This window comes from Phocoena phocoena, chromosome 6 (genome assembly GCF_963924675.1).
Source record: "Phocoena phocoena chromosome 6, mPhoPho1.1, whole genome shotgun sequence".
In the NCBI taxonomy this organism is placed as follows: domain Eukaryota; kingdom Metazoa; phylum Chordata; class Mammalia; order Artiodactyla; family Phocoenidae; genus Phocoena; species Phocoena phocoena.
In genome coordinates, this window is record NC_089224.1 from 84,016,653 (window position 1) to 84,022,331 (window position 5,679).

The following is a 5,679-nucleotide window of genomic DNA, read 5'->3' on the forward strand; positions in this document are numbered from 1 at the left end:
AGAACAGGGACTTCCCTCATGGTCCAGTGGTAAAGAATACGCCTTACAATGCAGGGGACACGGGTTCGATCCCTGGTCAGGGAATTAAGATCCCACATGCTACGGGGCAACTAAGCCCGTGTACCACAACTACTGAGCCCATGTGCCTCAACTAGAGAGGCTGCGTGCCGCAAACTACAGAGCCCACGTGCTCTGGAACCCACGTGCTGCAACTACAGAGCTCATGCACCCTGGAACTTGCGCACCACAACTAGAGAAGAGAAAACCTGCCCGCCACAACTAGAGAGAAGCCTGCGCGCTGCCACGAAAGAGCCCACATGGCACAACTAAGACCCAACACAGCCAAAAAATAAATAAATAAATAAATAATAAATAAATCTTAAAAAAAAAAGAAATGTAGAACAGTTTCAAGCAGCTCTATGAAAAGTAACACAGGCTTGTAGCTGTGTCTTCAGACATTTAAAAGGAGTTAGACCTCATGCAACTGTCGCAGCTGGTGGAACAGTCTATGTAGGCTGCTGTTGCCTCGAGTTTAGTGTTAGCCTGAAGTTGCTGTAGGTCAGCCAGATTGGCAGTTGGGAAGGAAAGCTGGATGTGGACAAGATCAAGGACAAACTAGAACCTTCCAGGGCAAATTTGGGCCCATAAAGAACACTGGGACACTCGAGGACAAACTGGAACCTGCCTCTTGCCCCAGCTGACATCGTGACTGTGACCTTGTGAGAGACCCCAAGGCAGAACTGTTTAGATAAGCTGCTTCCTGACCCACAGAAACTGTGAGATAATACATGTTCATTGGTTTAAGCCTCTCAATTCTGGTAACTGGTTACACCACAGCGAGTAACTAATAAACCTAGATACTGATAGTGTGTTCACCAAAACTGCCTCAACATCAAATTGCCGTGGCACCAGCAGTACCAGTGGCCAGTAGCTTGCAAATCTAGCCACTTTAAAATAGACAGGGTGGGTCTCATGGAAAGGTAGAGTATAAGCATTTGAAATCCACGAGTTCTGGAATTTTCAAGCAGCCTGGATTTCATTCTGGCCCTGATAGCCCATCACTTTCTGATCTGGCACTCTTCTAGGTTGCTCCCTCAGCAGTAGCTTTTGGTCTCCTAACGACTCCACCTGTATGCTCTTGTTCAGCACTCCCAGCTCCTCACCCCTCATTCCTTCCCTGGACAGCTGGATCCTGTAAGTTGAGGCATTTTTGTTTTTCTCCATGCCCATGTCTTACAAAAGATATTTGGATCTGTCTAGCCATCTGAAGAATAGTCTGCCCTTCTCCAATTTAGGGAAGGGGATGTTCAGATAAAAAAGTCAACTCTAGGGCTTCCCTGGCGGCGCAGTGGTTGAGAGTCCGCCTGCCGATGCAGGGGACACAGGTTCATGCCCCGGTCCAGGAAGATCCCACATGCCACGGAGTGGCTAGGCCCGTGAGCCATGGCCGCTGAGTCTGCACGTCCGGAGCCTGTGCTCCTCAACGGGAGAGGACACAACAGTGAGAGGGCCGCATACCGCAAAAAAACCCCCCAAAAAACAAAAAAATAAACTCTATGTACTTAGTGGTAAGCATCACTGCCAGCCTCTGAAGCTTCCTAAAAACTATCCTCCTGCTTGTCTGGTGTTTGATGTTATGTTTGAAGAGAAATGTGCAAAGAGACAGATTGTCTAGCAGCCAGAGATTGCTTAACAGGATAGCTGTATCTTGGTGGGGTCACCATAGATTAAGGGCTATCCAGTCTTCTGTTATGTGATAATAACATTTATATAGGAACTACTAAAGTGATTTATTTATGTAACTCATTTAATCCTCTCAACAATTCTGTGATGTCGGTATTCTGCTTTATAAGATCACTCACCATCTTACGGTGACTAAGATTTTTCAGTAAAGTCTCAATTTCAAAAGTCTTGGTCTGTTGTCATTAGCTATCAAAATGCTTCAGAAGTTCTGAGATTTCAGTATTTGAACTATACCTCAGACTGTCTCTACCATTAGAGAGTGGATTGCAAATTTTTTTTTTTTTTTTGGCCACAACACGCAGCATGAGGGATCTTAGTTCCTACACCAGGGATGGAACCCACGCCTGCTGTAGTGGAAGAGTGGAATCTTAACCACTGGATCGCCAGGGAAGTCCCTGCAAATACTTTTTATACTATTTACTCTGACATTTGGTTCAGAAAGTATGGTCATGTAATGGAATGATTTCAGTGCATCTACCCACCCATGCCAGCTTCTGGTGAATACCCCTACTCCCAGTCTCTGCTGTGTGGGGTGGTTATTTTTGTACCAGATGATACCTCCCTTCCATCTCATAACAGCTGATTGAGTTAAAGTGGACTTCTAGTCCAAAAGCAATCAATTCATAGGCTGCCAGCCTGCATCCTATCTTGAAGTGATGAGCTGGGCCAATCACATTTTTTTTGTGTGGGTAAATACGAACCAAGAGGCGAGCAGGAGGTTTCTACCCTAGGCTGGGGAGTCCATGATGGCCAGGTGCAGGTGAGTCAGCAGGGCGAGCACGCTGAGAGGTAGGGAAGAAGGAGCATATATCCAGAGAGAGACAAAGGTGTAACAGGACAAAGAGGGAGACGGAGAAACAAAGTCAGAGGCAGAGACATAGAAAGACACACTGACCTCAAATGAGAGAGAGAGAAATTGGTTCCTAGTGGCTCTTAGGTTTCTGTGAGGTCCTACATAACTTGGCTTGTTCCTGTATTTCAAATTCACATAACATTCAATAAACACCTTTCACTTTAGCGAGTTTGAATGAATCTCTTCCAGGCTTCCCTGGTGGCGCAGTGGTTGAGAGTCCACCTGGCGATGCAGGGGACACGGGTTCATGCCCCGGTCCGGGAAGATCCCGCATGCCACGGAGCGGCTGGGCCCATGAGCCATGGCCGCTGAGCCTGCGCGTCCGGAGCCTGTGCTCCGCAGCAGGAGAGGCCACAACAGTGAGAGGCCCGTGTACCGCAAAAAAAAAAAAAAAACAAAAAACGTTGTAAAGAATGTATCTCTTCCTTGCCACTAAGAAAGCCTGATGAAAATTGTCTCTAATGTTCATACTTAATTCAATTTTAGGGATTCTGGATCTGAGCAGTCAAAATGGTTGGATAAACTAAACCTCAATGTATTAAGAGAACTGTACTTTCTCAAAACTGTGGAGTATTCAGGTTGGATGATCAGTGCATTTTCCCGCCCTCAAGAAAACTTATGTAACAACCAACTCCTATGTCAAGTCTGCTTGGTGAGACTGGATCTGAACAAAGGAGAAACTGTTTTCAGAGTTATTCTCAACTAGCTATCAGGGTGCAATGCATCACTCACCTCCATCACTGGAATGGCCCTCCTGCTCTTGAGGAAGGGACAAGTCACACAGATGGGTTCTCTTGAAAGGCTTCCTTTTATTAGACTCTGCGTAGGCTCCACCCTTCTATTGACTCTTTCTACAGAGAAGTTATAGCAACTTTATTATTAATAATAATAGATGACATTTATTGAGTGTTTCCTATGTAACTTGCATTGTACTCTTTTATAAATACCTTTACTGAATCCTCAAACAACCCTGTTGACTACGTATTGTTACGTCACTTTACAGATAAGACTCAGGAGGGTTAAGAAGCTTGTCCAAGGGCAGGGAACAAGGAGGGAAATAAGGGAACAAGGAGAGAGCTGGGAGGGCAGTGACCACATTACACACATTACGAGATGCCCTTGTCACATTAGTTTTGGAGATAGTTTACTCTCTTTTATTTATTTATTTTTGGCTGCGTTGGGTCTTCGTTTCTGTGCGAGGGCTTTCTCTAGTTGCGGCAAGTGGGGGCCACTCTTCATCGTGGTGCACGGGCCTCTCACTAGTTTACTCTCTTGATTTGAGGAGGAGACACATGATTAGATAGGAGTTTCTGTTTCCTTAGCAGGATTTCTGCATGTGGCTCATGCCAATCATCATTATTTTAAATATTATTATTTTAAACAATAATAACAATACTGACAACATGCAGTAATAATAATGATATTAATCATGTATTAAAGTCAAGACCAGAAGCTTTCATCACCCTGCCAGGTAAGTATCATTATTCTCACCTTAGAAATGAAAAACCTGAGATTCTAAGAGGTTAACTTTGTTCACAAACTATAAGCAGTAAAGTCAGGATTCAGGCCCCTGTCTGTCTGTTAAATTCATTGCTTTCTTTTCCCTCACTGTACCACCTGTCAATCAAATTTCCAATCTGAATTGACTATTTTCACACCCCAGTAGTTTTCCCTTGGCTGTATCCTCATTTTAGAAGGAAATCTTCATAGACATCTAACATGGCACTGGGGTGGAAAACTCGAAGTGGAAATGGTGTACTGCCCTGGGTTCCAGTGAGGTGAGTGTCATAAATTTTGCCAATAGTAACTCTCTCAGGATGGTCTTAGTTTCCGAGTTCTCTGGACAATTTCAAAGCTTCTTGAACACCAGACAAATTATTGTTAAAATAATGAACAAGGAGCAGTATAACTCTAAGTTATAGTAAGGGTCTTTATTTTTATTGGTGCTTCTGACCCCTAGAAGTGTTTGGGTGTTTCTTTGTAGTCAAAAGACCTGGCTCAGCCTCTCAGCCTCTGAGCCAAGTGGGTCTGTGGGTCATGGGAGCTGGGAGGGTGGCAGTAGCCTCACATATAATCAAGACATTTTTACGAAATGAAAAAATAGCGAGTGTTGGTGAGGTGGTGGAGAATTTGGAACCCTCATACATTGCTGATGGGAATGTAAAATCATTCATTTAGCTACTATGGAAAATCTTTTTGGCAGTTCCTCAAAAAGTTAAACATAGAATTACCATAGGACCCAGCAAGCCCACTCCTAAGTATATACCCCAAAGAACTGAAAACAGATACACGGACAAATACGTTTACAGGCATGTTCAGAGCAGCACTATTCACAGTAGTCAAAGGGTGGAAATAACACAAATATCCATCAATGGATACATGGACAAACGCACTGTTGTGGTATACATACAATTATTTAGCCATGAAAAGGAATGAGGTACTGACATGCTACAACCTGGATGAACCTTGAAAACATCATGCTAAGTGAAAGAAGCCAGACACAAAAGACTACATATTGTATGATTCCATTGATACGAAATGTCTAGAATAACCAAATCCAGAGAGACAGAAAATAAATTAGTGGTTACCCCTGATTGGGGAGAGGCGGGGATAGAGAGTGACTGCTTAATGGGGAGGGGGTTTCCTTTTGGGGTGATAAATGTTTCACAAGTAGAGATGGTGTGGTTGCTTAACTTTGTGAATGTAATAAACGCCACTGGGTTGTTGACTTTAAAGTGGTTATTTTTATGTTATGTGAATTTCACTTCGATTAGAACAAGAGAAAGTTCAGCAGCCCTCTGTGCCCTTCTGAGCTTGGAATCTTCCCAATGGATACAGGGCAAAAGAAACACCTAGCCCCCATCCTTGTGGAGGCACTATAAAAGGTGCCTTGTCCTAGAGTGGCATCTGTCGTGCATTCATTCATCCGCGCACAAATTCCCACGTACTCAGCGCACAGTGTCTGAATCAGGTCCTGGGGTGCAGAGGGTAGTCTCTGCCCTCGAGGTGCGCAGCCTAGGGGGAGACATCCCGCAAATTAAAAAAACAAAACAAAACACAACTCCGTGATGAACCCAGCCAAG